The 15,858-nt window shown below is 37.6% G+C and overlaps 1 protein-coding gene across 1 annotated transcript in view; it reads left to right on the forward strand.

Annotated features, from left to right (window-relative positions):
- Nucleotides 1–15,858, forward strand: part of LOC107690093 (protein diaphanous homolog 2-like) — a 189,003-nt gene that overhangs the window by 7,995 nt on the left and 165,150 nt on the right. The gene's annotated exons all lie outside the window — the stretch shown is intronic.

The raw sequence follows: 15,858 nt of genomic DNA on the forward strand, positions 1-15,858 counted from the left end.
GTCATCACTCAAATTAATGCACGACTCTACATTATCTGTATAGCATGTGTGTAAGACTCGAATACAGTTATGAAGTAATAATTTTATGACGAATAAATCTTTCAGTGAGTAAAGCTGGCTGTGTCTGTAGTATTAAAGACTACACAACATTTTTATTCATTAACATTATCAATATTATTATCTTTAAATTAATTTTAAATTATTAATATTTTTAAATCATTGTCCCTGGATTAGTAGGGTACACTTGTAATAAAGTAGCGGTGGTAGAGGACAGATTTTAAGTATCAATTCTGCTTAAAATGTTTACAAATAGATTAAATGAAAAGGGACATAATTAATCTTGACCAACTATATATCATTCAAAAGGTCTAAGCCTCAAGCATCGACGATAGATCGATAGATGTTTTTCAATGGAAAGCTTATAAAGAATGTATTTGCTAAATTTGTGTAAGCAGTACACATCAAAACATACATAATCAAAACGCAGTAAGTACCAGATTCATCGTAATAACGAGTCATAAACGCATCCACAGCTGTAAATCCAGGTTTAGTTAGAATCACTTATACGATGTCTAAGATTCTGTCTATTGTTTTATAATTGGAAAAAACTATGCAGTGGTATGTAAATAGTGTGTATTTACAAATAGTTTGTAGAACGCTTCAATACATTTGGTAAATATTTTTCTTAAAAGGGTGGGACTAGACATAGTCTCAGAAAAATGGTTGCAGGAATCTAATTTTTCATGGTATCTTCTTCAGATTTGAAATAGAAACCCATGAGACATGTGATTTTCAACCCATTACTTTTCTGGATTGTTCCAGGACTGATTTCATTTATTTTTAAATGGAAAAAAAAATATTTAAGCCTCAAGCATCGACGATAGATCGATAGATGTTTTTCAATGGAAAGCTTATAAAGAATGTATTTGCTAAATTTGTGTAAGCAGTACACATCAAAACATACATAATCAAAACGCAGTAAGTACCAGATTCATCGTAATAACGAGTCATAAACGCATCCACAGCTGTAAATCCAGGTTTAGTTAGAAAGGTAAGGGTCCACTGAACAACATTCCATAGAGCACTTTTAGTCCAACGAAGCAATAACGTTGTAATATGGATGGTAATTCCTTTGTTTACGTCTCATTTCTTCAGGGACAGTTACTGTTTGTATCCGTTATGGAATAACTTACTCTCAAAAAACTGCATCTTGGTAGTAAAAAGCAACATGGTTTTGTAGCATACAGTGTCACAAACAGAATGAGACCATCCACTAAAAACAAATTCAAAGATACGCGGAATATTGTTTATTTGAATTCTGGCGCTCTCTCGTGACGGCTCATGACGCATGCTGTGACACACCAGTCATCTGTTGGGGGCATAACTTAGCGATCGGCTTTTTGCACAAATAATTCTTTTTTTTCTTTTTCTTCAACATATTTCATGTGTGTGTGTTTTGTGGGGAATGTGGCTGTAGCTGCATGATTACCATCTGTATGAGCGCACATCAGCGTGTGATTACTGTGTGTATGACAGCTATCAGTGTGAATGCGGTCTATATGAATAGAGTGTGATTATTGACTATATGGCCGGCCATCTGTATAATGGTATCTTCTTCAGATTTGAAATATAAACTCGTGAGACATGTGACTTTCAACCCACTACTTTTCTGGATTGCTCCAGGGCTGATTTCCTGTATCTTTATATGAAATAATAATACAATTCAGTGTGGTACAATTTTTTTCAAGGTACTTCAGTGTCTATAACTCTTCTTTCCAAATACACCAAAATTGTGTGTGTAGCACACTGAAGTCAGGAACTGTTACCATTTTAAGTTAGGTAGGTCATTTTCAGCTGTGAGTCCCAAAATGGGGGGTGCAGGTTAACAGGTTAAAAAAAAGATTTATATTTTGCTTTATGCTAGAATCCTTTAGTTCAAGGACACCCTGCAAATGTAAATATGCGAGTGTATCTCAATATGCCCAACATTTTATCTGCCCGTCAGTGCTGAGTGGTCCGTTGTGGGAATATCATCTCTGCCACCATGGTTCCCCACCCTACTGCTTGGTGCTGGGCCTGGATAATTAAAAAATGATAATTTCCCTGGGGACAGAAAGAACAAGCAGGGATCAGGAGTTCAGCTGCATGTCTCTGTGAGGGGGAACACACCGAAAATATATCTGCTGTTATTTAAGCCTTAAATGGGGTCAGGTTGAATGTTGCTTTGGGCGCTCTCTGTTCCCTGACTGATGTGGGATGAGTGAGTCTCAGTGAGAGGAATACACACCTCTCGTTCAGCTGATATCTCTCATTACCTGACTGACATATATAAGAGTGGCCTTGATTTATCCTGTCATCTCGCCGAATAGTGCTGTTAAATTGTGTTTGTGTCAGTAAAGGCAGCTCGCGTTTATAGGCATAAAGTGTATATTGCGGATGAACTGAGATGGCCGTATAAACCCATCCACAGTGTAGATATTGCCTCACAAATTCCTGCTTAATGCAGTCCCTTCCACGAGCAGGATATTGGTAATGATGATTCCATTGCGATCGAGAATGGGTGCTTCTTGATGTTGGTATTTGTGCACCTCTGACCTTCGCTAATAGAGCTGGGGAAGCCTGGAGCTTAAACCCACCCTCCGCACCCCTCTAAAGAAGGGGCCACCAACTTTCTGCCTCAAGCCGCCATTGTGACTCCATGCCAAGGCAGACTGACAATCCAAGGGGAAATATGACACAAATGTGGTCATAAATCAATTCAGTATATGGCACAGCCACAAACAAACTAGTTTGTTGTCCGAGCAAAGGAAAAAAATTAATGGGATGGGGGAAATAAGAATTTGTGGGATATTAATACTATGGTGAAGGTATCTGTTATCCACATTTATTTCTGTGGGAATGAGGAGTTACAAACCATTGTTTCTACATGATGAGCTAGTACTGTGTAGGTTACATTGCATATTCCAAAACAGCTTCTTCACATGGATTAGAAAACAAGGGATTTTTTTTCTTCTTATATAAAAAATTATTGTGATGAATAAATGGAGGAGATTCTTTTACTTTGTTGCTTTTACTGTGGGATCTTCGTTTTTCAGTGGCTTTTGTTATAGGGTATAATGTGGACATAATTGTGATGTTTAAACTATTTTTATATGCACAGATAAGTGTTCATTTTGGCAGGTTCTGTCATAGTTTGTCATATTTATTTATTAACTTTAGTTCTATGGCTTTATTATAATGCCATATGTCAAGAATGTATGCTTGCAATGTGAAAACACATCCACGTAATGGATGATTTAACCATTAGATTTCTGAATGAATCCGTGGAATGGTTGATTCAATGACTCACTCATTGTTCCTGCATGAATCACTGATTTTGAACAGTTTGGTTCAGTGAAAGATTCAACACTCTTAAAATTATTTGCCGCCACCTTATGGTGTAGTGAAAATCAACAAGTGCACACATTGACAGCTATATACAACACTATAAAATGTAGGTTAATATTTATTTAAAATATAATATTGTTTATTGCTAATATGTTTGGCCTTAATACAAATATAATAATTTATACTTGAAATGTTACAAAATGTTACACAAAATCTATAGTCTTGTCAGACTCTAATGAGGTGATTTTTTTTCTTCCTCCTGTCACACCTACAAAATACATTCCCCCTGCAGATCAATCCATGGAGATGTGCCCTACATTTGCTGCTTTGGCTCAGCTCTCCAAAAATGCAGGCCTTATCTGCACCACACATACATGCATGCCAAACATGTCTGGATTAAGATGCTGAGGGCAGCACTCTCACACATGCCACACACACACACACACACACACATATACACAGATTCTGGCACTTTAGATCAAAAGCAAAGTGAACATCTGAGAGAGAAAAAAATCCAGTGAGAGAGTTTTACCATTTACAGAATCGGTACAGATCCTGTTCTCCTGGAGGACCTCCAGAAGATCGCAAGGATAGTGCCATCTGTCAATCTGTATATCTGTTTTTTTTGTTTTTTTTTTTGGATTGATATATTTGCTATGTATATTAATTCCCCCCTCATGGCCCTATACTTTAAAACCAAGACTTTTCACACTTTCATTGTGTTGCATTAGCCATCGCCCATCTTCTGTTGTGTCTGATTTTGGTAACCTACTAGTGCTGTGATGACCACTTAATGTCCAGTGAAGGGGGCTACTCTTCTTGTATTTGTTTTGCTGTCGAGGTGAGACTGACTCTTTAGGGCAGGATGTCCTCTCCGCTACAGGCTGGCCAGGAGAGTAGACAGTCTGTCAGAGGGCATATCAGGAGCAGGAAGCAGGCCTGTCTGCCCCAGCTGTCCCTGCATGAGCGATGGCTTTTATGAAACATTTCTTTATTCCTCTTCCCTTTTTTGCCTGTTAGAATATCGGAGAGATGTGGCAGACCTGCTGTTTGCCAGGCAAGAAATACGCCCTGTCACTGTCAACCCCTCAGTATGCTGGGATTGTTGGACAGGTTGAGGTCAGGTTTTTTTTTTTTTTTTTGAAAGCACTTTAATGTGGCTGCTCTCCCCTCGCCAAGCTCTCCATGGGTGTGAAGGAGCATGTCTCATTATTGACTCCCCTACATCCCTCTGCCCCGTCCACCTTCATCTTACCATTTTGTATTTCCACCTTGTAGCCTGATAGACCTTTTGAGTCCGACCTGTCAAAAGCTGTCAGAATCAAATAGGTTTGAAACAACTCTGAATATCCAGCTACAATGTTTCTTTTTCACTGAATCTCTCTGAATGCTGCAGTGAACAAACAAGTAGTGTTGAATTAGAGTGTTTACCAGATGTGACAAATCTCAGAGAGGCTTTATCAGGGGGACATCTGGAGGCAAAACAATAAAGGGAAACGAAAATGAATTGATGAATGAAAAGATAATGCTGTAGTTCTTCAGATGACATGCATGACTAAACCATACCAACATGAAACCTTTTCCTTGGAGGTTATTTGCAAGACAAAACAACCTCATCCTGACAACTTTCTGCAACGTTCGATAAATAGCTTGCAGTAAATGCTTTCCTTTCATAACTTTGACTCCACACCTTAACTGATTCAACACTCCTGTTCCTTGTTTTTAATTGAACTAAAACAAGTCATAGATTGATTGTGATTTCTCTTTGAAGTCAAAATCGTTTTTAACCCTTTCACTGGTGAGTTTAAAATATTCTAGCAGTCCCCCCAGAGTGAGTTTTTTTTAGTCGACCGTTATTTTAGAACATTTCCCCTTATTGTTTCCATGGCGACCCATCATGCTTGTCACGTGACACATCGGGCCACAATAACACTGTATGACAGATGGATCGCTTTTATTTCGTGTTTCCTTTTTTATTCAAAATATTCTTGAACTTGCTTACCATATCATCAACTATCTGATATTCCGATTCACAAATATGTGTAAATGAGTGTGTTTTGTCGTTTAAAAACCGTTCTAAATGATCTTAATCATGATCTGTAACGTGAGATGGGCGCCGCCATGTTTGTTCACGCTGCAGTTCAGAGAGTCCTGTCAGTCGGATTTACCGCACGTAAATTAATAAATTTCTCCCGAAATACATGCAAGTAAGTGGCCGGTGAACTGGGAGAAGAATAGAGTGAACTTTATAGTTACTTACACTATGTGTATCTGATAAGGGGTCATATGAAGCGATTTCAATTTTTCCTTTCTCTTTGGAGTGTTACAAGCTCTTGGTGCATAAAGAAGATCTGTAAAGTTGCAAAGACTAAAGTCTCAAATCCAAAGAGATATTCTTTATAAAAGTTAAGAGTCAACCCTTCGTCGAATCCGCTGGCCGCGCCGTTCTCAAGCCCTCCCGCCTCCGCTCACTGTAGGCCGCCGTGTGTTTTGTTGTGAAAGTGAACCTACTTTGTTTGGCCTTCCAAAAGAGGACACGACTAGAAATCAGTGGTTAAGTTGTATTTACAACCATTTTTCCGATCACAAACGCAGACATGGTTTTATGTTTACGTGGCACGATGCACGCCAGGCCTGGTCCTCTCTCCTCCAACACTGTTGTCACTCCTCCTTTTATCCTTTCGGAGCTCCTCCGTGGGACTCGAGACGGGTGAGTGGTGCAGGTGTCGCGCATTAGCATTTCCTCCACCGGCCTCGCTCCATTCCCACGGCTCTCGGCCCCTCCCCTCTCGTCACAGTCATGCCTGGAGCTGATCCGTGCTGGTCGCTGAGGAAATACATCAACTTCGCACTGTGGATTGCCGGATCGGGTTTCACCATGGACGAAGCGGAGTCCAGTCCGGGGTCGTCACATGTGGTTTCCGCAAGCCCACCGGATGCTCCTTCGTCGAATCCGCTGGCCGCACCGTTCTCAAGTTCTCACTTTTGCTGTTGTTCATGGTGACCCCATTTCTTTTGGAATAACTAGAATGTAATAATGAATGCATCCATTGGGCCAGGCTTGCAGTACTGTTGCACGCAGAGCACAACAAAGCAGTCATATATATATACAGACTTAGTGTTGTAGGTTTTTTTTTATTTTTCAAAACATGCATTCTTACTAAAATCATTTATTTGTGGTAGTCACTGTTTCCCCCCCTTCTCCCAGCTTTTGAAGAGATGTTGATTCAAGCTGGTAAGCTTCCACAAATTGAGCCATCAGGAGATATTGGAAAAAGCAGAATATTAATGATTTGTCCTGAACAATGTTGACAGCATTTTTTTATTTTAATTTTTTTTACATGTGGACAGATGTCTTATTTACTCATCTGTTTTTTGAGTCCTGGTCCTTTAGTCAGTAAATGCCTATTTGAATGGGTGGCCAGGTTTTTGTGTCTTAAAATCATTGAGAGGGTATGCTTATATAAAGGAAACTGACAGACACCTTTTTTCCTCCTCCTCAATACTAGTTACTTTTTCAAAAACCACTTCCATCCAATGAAAAAAGATCAGTCTCTCAGAAGAAACAAGACAAAGATGCCTTTTTGGATGCATGGCAATAGCATTGGTCATACAAAATATCACAATTTAGACTCATCATGGATGTCTTGGCCCCTTTTAATCCTGACTGTTTTATGTTCTGTCACTCATTTTCATTAGGGCAACTAGATAAGAGTGGATGATGGCAATTTGCAGGCTGTCTGTTCTTTGCAGACAGGCAGAGGTGAGAGACAGCTGAAGAAAAGCATACCTCATACAGGAGATGACCTGGATTTGGCTCGAGCTGTGAAAGGAAACCGAATTACAGCTTGTCTGTGCTCGAGTGCTTTCAATTGGCCGCTAACAAAAGCATTTACAGGCCCAATTCCATCTTATTTTGTCCCCCCGCTTCTTTTTTCTTTACGGTTAGACTTCACAATTTACGTTCTTCTTAAAATGTTTCGAAGTGTCTGTGAGCCACATGATGCCTCCACTTGCCATTTATTTTAATGGCTTCGCAGAAACATCCGTGATTTTTTTAATGTTTTGAAAAATGACCCTTTAATGAGCAATATCATTTTTACTGTTGTTATTTGTTGTGTGCTCGTTAAGTGTCAGTGATAAACATGGTGTCTAACCACCTGCAGCGTCTTATCTCGCAGCAATATTTGCCTCCACATTGGTAGAGTTATTAAAATCTCGCTCTGTGTGGGGGAAATGTATTGCAAGCCACCTTTGTTTAGCACTGTAGTTTCCCAATAACATCCCACAGTGCAGCACACAGCTGCTGTTGCAATGAGAAACAGGCCTTAACTGAGCCATGATTAACCACAACTAAAGAAGTCACTCCGAACACAATTAAATGACTGAAGTACCAAATAATGATTAAAAAAAATGAATCTAATGAAAGTAATATCCAGCACTTTATATGTAAAATCAGCTGTCCCCAACAGATTTCCCAAGCTAACGATGCACTCACTCGCCTTGAGTGCAGCCCTTTTTCTGCAATTACTTTAGTGATTACAACCTTACCAGCTAAATACTGTTTATGTAATTTTAGAAACTGTGGTTAGTGGCTGGTGAACACGTGAGTTTGAATGGTTTTAGGGAAATGGCTGGAGATGGGAGATGTTTTGACATTGTTGCATCTTGATGATCGTAACGTCAAACAGACCTAACTTGACATAACATTGGCTTCTTAAAAAGATATGCTAAATATTGAGTTGTGCTCTGCACAGTCTTCCAAATTATACTCTAGCATGTACTGTAATGGTCAATGTAAGCAGTTTTAATTTGGATTGGGGCAAATACATGTTTGTGACCACCTATGTAGTTAGTAGAACATCTTGCCTCCATTGAAAGGCATGGATTTTTATAGTGTGTAGTAATACTGGGCGGTATGACCAAAAATTTATATCACGGTATTTTTCAAAATTATACTGGTTTCAAGGTACATGTCGGTATTTTTTTTTCATGCATGACCGGGTGTTAACCATATTTTCTACTGATTGAGAGAGGAAATACTGCAGTATATTGACTTAGAATGCCATATTTTACTGTCATGATGAGTGAATATTGTCAAAAAATACCACACTAAATAGTGACTAAACACGACCCCTTTTAATACATGTTAACCAGGAGTCACTCTCATTTATAATCGCGGCATCATCTGATAAAATCAACATGCATCTACACTAAAGAGCAGCTATGCGGTTGTTTTGGCTATATTACTTTTTTGTCTCATGCAGCGCAAGTCAAGTTTTAGTCAATTAAATCTTATATTATGTCATATTATGTCATTTTCGTCATTCTGTATAATGGTTAAACTGCTAAAAAATATTGTTGCTCAAAATTATAATCGTAATGATTGTTGTCATTTGAGAAATTTACTTTTTGCATTTCAGACATTGCACTTTCACCAGAAAGCACAAATCAATAGAATGTGGACACATACATGGTGTATTTTACCTCAATTAGTGTACTGATTTATTATAGGCTTTTTATTATATAAATTAATACCAAAGACTTATGAAATCTCTCTGTCTACATTATGAAAACAGCTAAAACAAACGAAAAATATTATAACAGTGAGATTCCTAGTAATTCCACTAATTCCATAATTGCAACAGTCTATTTCTCTATTAAAACAACAGCGATTGAGTAAGTGCATTTATTCAGCGATCACAATCGCAAACAATACAGTCGAGATCTCATGACAGAAAACAGACCGGCTAAATGACACTTTCATTTAAATTGCTAAACTCCAGCTTGTTTGTCTGTGTTTTCAGATCATCGGCGGTGGTGTTTCTGAAATGAGGAGCGAGCGTTTGCGCATGGTTGCCAGATTGCCACTCATGAAAGCTTGCGTAGTAGAGGCGTGTAGAGCAGTCTGCAATAACACTTTGTCTCCTTTTTTTGACAAAAATAAAATGAGGTTTTTGGTAAAGTTTGTATTTTTTTTAATACATTTTAGTCTCATCTTATTTCGTCAACGAAATTGCATATTGATATAGTCATAGTTATCGTTTACTGACCTTAGTATCGTCTCATCTTCGTCTCGTCTTAGTCATGGGGAAAAAAGCTTGTCAACTAACATTTTTCGTCATAGTCTTCGTTAACGAAATTAACACTAGTGTGTGGCACAAATTATGGACTCTCATTGTTGCCACTCATGAAAGCTTGCGTAGTAGAGGCGTGTAGAGCAGTCTGCAATAACACTTTGTCTCCTTTTTTTGACAAAAATAAAATGAGGTTTTTGGTAAAGTTTGTATTTTTTTTAATACATTTTAGTCTCATCTTATTTCGTCAACGAAATTGCATATTGATATAGTCATAGTTATCGTTTACTGACCTTAGTATCGTCTCATCTTCGTCTCGTCTTAGTCATGGGGAAAAAAGCTTGTCAACTAACATTTTTCGTCATAGTCTTCGTTAACGAAATTAACACTAGTGTGTGGCACAAATTATGGACTCTCATTGAACTCTCACTGAAAAAGAATGAAAAGGCTAATTAATAAGAGCTAAACAAGAATATGCTGTATCTAATTTCAAGCTATTTTCCATTTTGTACTTTGTAAAGAGAACTTAACATTTCCATAATAAAATTAAATGTAAATGTAATCATTTAAAATGTATAGTATTTTTTGTGCCGATGGTAAGATTGGCAGAGCAAGTAGAAATCTGAAATACTGGCCTGATCCTTACTGTTAAGCCTTGTTCAAATCACTGACAGTTGGTTGGACAACAAGGTGGGCTTTTGATGGAGTCAAATGCACATGCTTGTAAATATTCTGTCTGCCTTCCTCTCCTTCATTCTCCCAGGTTGCCTTAGACGTTACCTCACCTACTGCACTGCGCTCCAGCGGAGCCCTGCTTCACCGATCAGCCTTTTTATATACTGTAATTATCGTATGATGTAAGTAGCAGCTTGTGCTAGTTAAAACAGATGGTGGACCATTTCAAATCCCATTTTTCATGTTTGCCGCGGATATCAATAAGACGGCAGTCCCCAAACCTGCTCTGACCTTTGTGGCTGGTGGCGCATGTCATCTGCAAAATTGAGATCAGGCGTGTGACATTTTTCAAATCACAGTATAGGGAGAGAAAGGTCCTTATCAAGGCTGTCAATCATGACATAGTGTATTCCCTCACGCCCTACACACACAAATCAAATCATCTCCGGTAGGGATCACACAACACACAAGGGCTGTTGTTGATCCTGTAAGCTTGAATCATTTACCAAGTTGAAGGAGGTCCAGTCACACTTCGGCGGCTGGGTATTTTATTTTTATTTTTTCACACCGTTTGGTCTATATTTGTGCACTCATATTGAGTTGCTGCATTGCCGGCTGAAATGCCACAATGACAATTTAAGCTGGTCCTTTTATGCCAGTTACTCCCCATCTGAATTGAAATGGGTAAATTCGGTTATACTTAATTATTGGTTGTTGTGCCAATGTGTAATTCCAAGATTGCATTGAGGTTTTATTATTATTATTGTTATTATTTTTATTATTGTTATTAAAATATTTTTATGATATTATTTTATATTGTACAGGTTTGGTAATGAAGAGATAATGCATGTTTGCAAGGCCGTGGATACATTTTTTGCAGTGGAAAGGAGCCACAGCATTGAAATGTGTGAAATGGTCTACCTTGATAGGAGGTGAAAGGAATCACGCCACTCATCAGCCAGCTGTGAGAATCCATTAGTCTCTGTGAGACAGACCTTAAGGACACTATCAGGGAAGTCAAAATCTTGAGCTTCGTTATATTTATAGTTTGGTAGAGTGGGGTAAGCTGTGTCATTTTTACTCAAGTTGTCTTCTAGGCAAGGAGAAATGAGATAGCGGGAAACCTGATGCTCCTAATTTGATTTCAGGATAACTGTTATCAAATGAATTTAGCGGATAGTGTTATCAACATAGTGCCAAAGAAAATAAATAAGTGGTACAGTGACAGCATGCCTATGTTATTATAGTAAACTAAATAATGTTTAATATGTTAATATGTTTAAAAAACATCCAAAACTAATAAAAATGACAAAAATAAAATGCCTAAAACTTTAACCAAATTGAACATGAAAGCATAAAATATAAAAACAAAATCTGATTCAAAATTCAACAAAAACTATAATAGTATCTCAATGTTACTAAAATGACATTTGTTGTGTCAAGCGATACGTTGGGTCATTGGTGATTTTATTTTAAATTAAAAATATAAACAAATATTTTTGTAGTATTTGTGTCTGAGTTAGTTTATTTGGGTATATGTACAGTATCAGAATACAATATATGATTGTCTCTTTCTAAATATATGGCCACATGACCATAATTACTAGGACAGTTACCTATTAACATGTCTTACCCCACTGTCTCCAACTTATGAAGCAGACCTTTTGAGCAAATTATGTACATGATTCACCAACTTATTTAGCACAGGGACAAGTTTATATCACTTCTGTCTAACTATTTTTTAGATGTGACCTTTCCTTTACATCTAGGTGATTTGCATTTTATTTTCCTCCTTGTTTTGTTTCGTGATATGAAACTTCGCAGTGTGATCCATATTCAAATATATTAAAATGAGTAGCAGTGTGTTTGCATGTGAAATTAAGAAACAGAGTTGAGGTTCAAAGCCTGGTCCTGTGCATGCTGATAAGTAAGGGGAGGGCCAGTCTCAGCAGGAAGCCTTGTTCTACTTTGCAAATGAAGGGGGAAAGGGCCAAAAAAAAAAAGGTGACCATGGCGCAGTTTCGTGCGATACGCAGCCAGGTGTCACTTTGTGACTTTGATATGAGTCTCCGAGCAACAGGTGGAATGTTATAATCAGAAATATCAGGAATGTAAGTTCTGCTATGAAATGTTAATTGCATTGTCATGTGAAGCCTTGTCTTCTCAAAGTTAAAGGGTTAGTTCACCCAAAAATGAAAATAAGTCTGCGTTTTACTCACCCTCAAGTCATCCTAGGTGTATATGACTTTCTTCTTTCAGACGAATCCAGTCGGAGTTATATTAAAAATGGTCTTTGATCTTTCAAGCTGTTTAATGCCACTCAGCGGGTGTTGCATTGTTTCAGTCCAAAAGAACTTAAATAAAAATAGCCCATGCATAAAAAAAAGTGTCTCACACGGCTCCGGGGGTGAACAATTTATATTGAAATTTATATAATTTCGATATAAGCCAAGAGGAGACTTGTTGTCCTTTGCTAAAGTAAGGAAACTTTGTTTCCTTTGATCCTGTAAACAAATGTTGGTTTTCACGAGACTCACTGGCGTCACTTTGCAGCACTGACCTCATACGTCATGGTCCCGGAACTGCTTCCAGTGAGGACTGTTGGCACAAGCTACATTAAAGTGATTATTACGTTTTGAATATGGATATTTTTCTTACAAAAACGCATTGATTCGCTACAGAAGGCCTTTGTTCAACCCCCGGAGCCGTGTGAGACACTTTTTTTATGGATGGGCTATTTTTATTTAAGTTCTTTTGGACTGAAGCAATGCAACACCCGCTGAGTGACATTAAGCAGCTTGAAAGATCAAAGACCATTTTTAATATAACTCCGACTGGATTCGTCTGAAAGAATAAATTCATATACACCTAGGATGCCTCGGGGGTGAGTAAAACGCGGGTCTAATTTTCATTTTTAGGTGAACTAACCCTTTAACAGAACAGAGACAGATAGAAAGAGCGAGAGTGAGAAAGAGAGAGAGAATCGATTGTTGCTGGCCCAAAGTGATGCAGCGTTTGTCTGCGAGCTCACAGCAGATAAAGCGAGGGCCGCTGTGTTTGTCTTCAGGTGGCCTTTTCTACGTGTGCCACATTGCCATTTTGATGTGTTAAGTTATAATGGGTGTCTGCCATTCTCTGCTAGAGCTGCCAATAAAATCTCAGGAGGAGGGGATTAGGTGTTGGTGCTGCTATGGCTCTGCTCTCTCCTTTCAGACTCTTTTCTCTCTTAATCACCTAAGGCCAGCGTGTCAAAGCAAAGGAGCGGGAGGAGCTTCTGTCATGAGGAGGTCAGCCATCACTCTTCAAGTAAACACATCTGAGAGCAAATAATGATTCCATGTCCTTCCCTGTTTAAAAGTGTAGTTCAGCCAATAATAAAAAATCTTGTTATTATTTACTCTCCCTCAAGTTGCTCCAGACCTGCATGCTTTTTATTTATTTATTTATTTAGTAAGAGTGTCCATTCTACAGTTCATAGTGAAAACGGCCACAAATCTTCAAAAAGAACAAACACAGAGCCTAAATTTGCTACACATTTTAAATATTTGTTTCATATTTGTTTCGCATTTTACACTAAAATACATGTGTGCAGACTGTAAAATATATTTAGGAGCATGTATGCGAATAAAACAAGTAAACAATTATAAATTTTAAAAGTTGAAATTTTAAAGTCTATTTAAATGGTATAACAAATGTCTTTATCATTTTAAGAGGTAATTTATCATTTTTGGGGCATGGAAAAACAGGACTCTGCGATTATTACATTTTTTAGAAGGCTTTGATTGAATTACATAATTATGATAAAAAAGTTTCCATTTTCATTGCGCCCCTAAAGTTCCTTAATGCGCTCCTAAATATTTCAACTTAAGAAGTGCCAAGCCCTGAAACACCAATAACAAATTTAAAAATTGTTTTCCCTCACAATAGGCTATCATATGACTTCAGTTGTATGAACCAGTTTTATGATACTTATATGGTGTTTATGTCCCTTTTAGAGCTTGACAGATGTGGTCACAGTTGGGTTGTATAGACAAGAACCGTGTGAATATTCTTCAATCTTCTATTGTTGTGAAAAATACCAGCATACATGAGAATGAGTGAATAACGGCAGATTTTTCTTTTTGGATGAATTATTCCTTTAACATTCTCAGAGGTCCACCAGACTGTGAAATAGACCACGATTGTCTCTCTTCACATGCTATGAGAAGACATGTTCAGAAGGTTTAGTGAACCTTAATCCAATTGTTTCATAAACACCAATAACAAAGCGCTGTTCACATATCTTAAACTTTCTTTTAAATAATCGTAAGTGAAGTCCCCTTAATGAGTCACATACAGCTTACTTATTGATTGTCTCTCTCTGAAGAAAGAACAGCCAGAAAGTGCAGACATCATTTCATGACTTATTGATGCGTTAAGAGGCAGTAAGCTAATAACACTGTCTGTTCGCTCGCCTCTCTCTATTTTTCGTATATTCTCTACTTAGCATTAGGGTACTACTAAGCTTTAAGATTGGGGTATGCAAGAAGAAAGCCTTATGGGCACGCAGCTTGTGGCTGTTAGTTATCCGGTTATGCCAAGAGTCACAGAGCTCCTTAGTTAATGGCTATTAAATTGAGTCGAGGCATAGAAGCCGCCTAGAGACACCAGGACTTTAGAAAGGCAAACACTACTCCACCCCACAGCCATTTGGCTGAGAAGGCTTGGAATGGGTGTTTCATCCAACATCTAACAGCTCACATTGCGTTTTTAACTAAATCAAACATTTCTATTAAGAAAATGAGACATCATTCTGCAATATCGATCTCTTTATTTTAGGTGGTTATGCAGTTTAAGATGTTCAAAAGGATGTTTCGCTGTGTAAAGGTCTTAGAATCAGTGTTTGTCAGATGTAGAATGACATACGCCAGTGAAAGTTGATAGACGTTAAAGGATCATGTGACTTGGGTCATACCATTGAAGGACATTTTACCTAGGTCCTAGGTAAATGAAAGTTGGATTTTGTTTGCATGATCTTAAATGGATTCTCAGAAAACCACTCGGTTCAATTTTTAGAGCATATTAACAATTATAGCATTTAATTCAGGTCCATATTGCAATAAAATCACTGGAATATTCCGTTGTTGTCCTAAAGAAACCCTCATTGATTAGCCCCTCTCATGTATGTTCTTATAAAACAGCATTTTCCACATAAAGTACGATAAAATATATTCCACATAAAGTACTATAAAATGTAATCATTTTATATAAAATAGCCTTCATTTTGTATAAAATAGCCATTGACCAATCCATCATTTAATTTAAAGTTTCCTCCAGTAGTTTTTTTTTTTTTAGACTGTGACTCAAGTTCATGGTGAAACTTATTTTTTAATACTTCATGTCCTCTTATGATGTAAATAGTCATTGTGAAGTTCTGTAAAAACCAGAGAAGAATAGTCAAAATGTCTTTAGCATAAAATTGTGTCAATTAAAACAACATGCTGTTGTGCATTTAGCATCAAAGGCATTTAAAATATGCCATAAAAATGCTTATATTGTTGTTTGCTATATTGTGAGAGTAATTCTATAAACAATAATGCTGTGACCGCCCTAGATACTATTTTGGCCTTTAGATTTTAAAGGGGTCATATGATGCTTTTTTAAAGATCATTATTTTGTGTATTTGGTGTAACAGAATATGTTGACATGCTTTAATGTTCAAAAAACACATTATTTTTCA

Source organism: Sinocyclocheilus anshuiensis, unplaced genomic scaffold (assembly GCF_001515605.1).
Source record: "Sinocyclocheilus anshuiensis isolate Anshui unplaced genomic scaffold, SAMN03320099.WGS_v1.1 scaffold1737, whole genome shotgun sequence".
NCBI classification, from domain to species: domain Eukaryota; kingdom Metazoa; phylum Chordata; class Actinopteri; order Cypriniformes; family Cyprinidae; genus Sinocyclocheilus; species Sinocyclocheilus anshuiensis.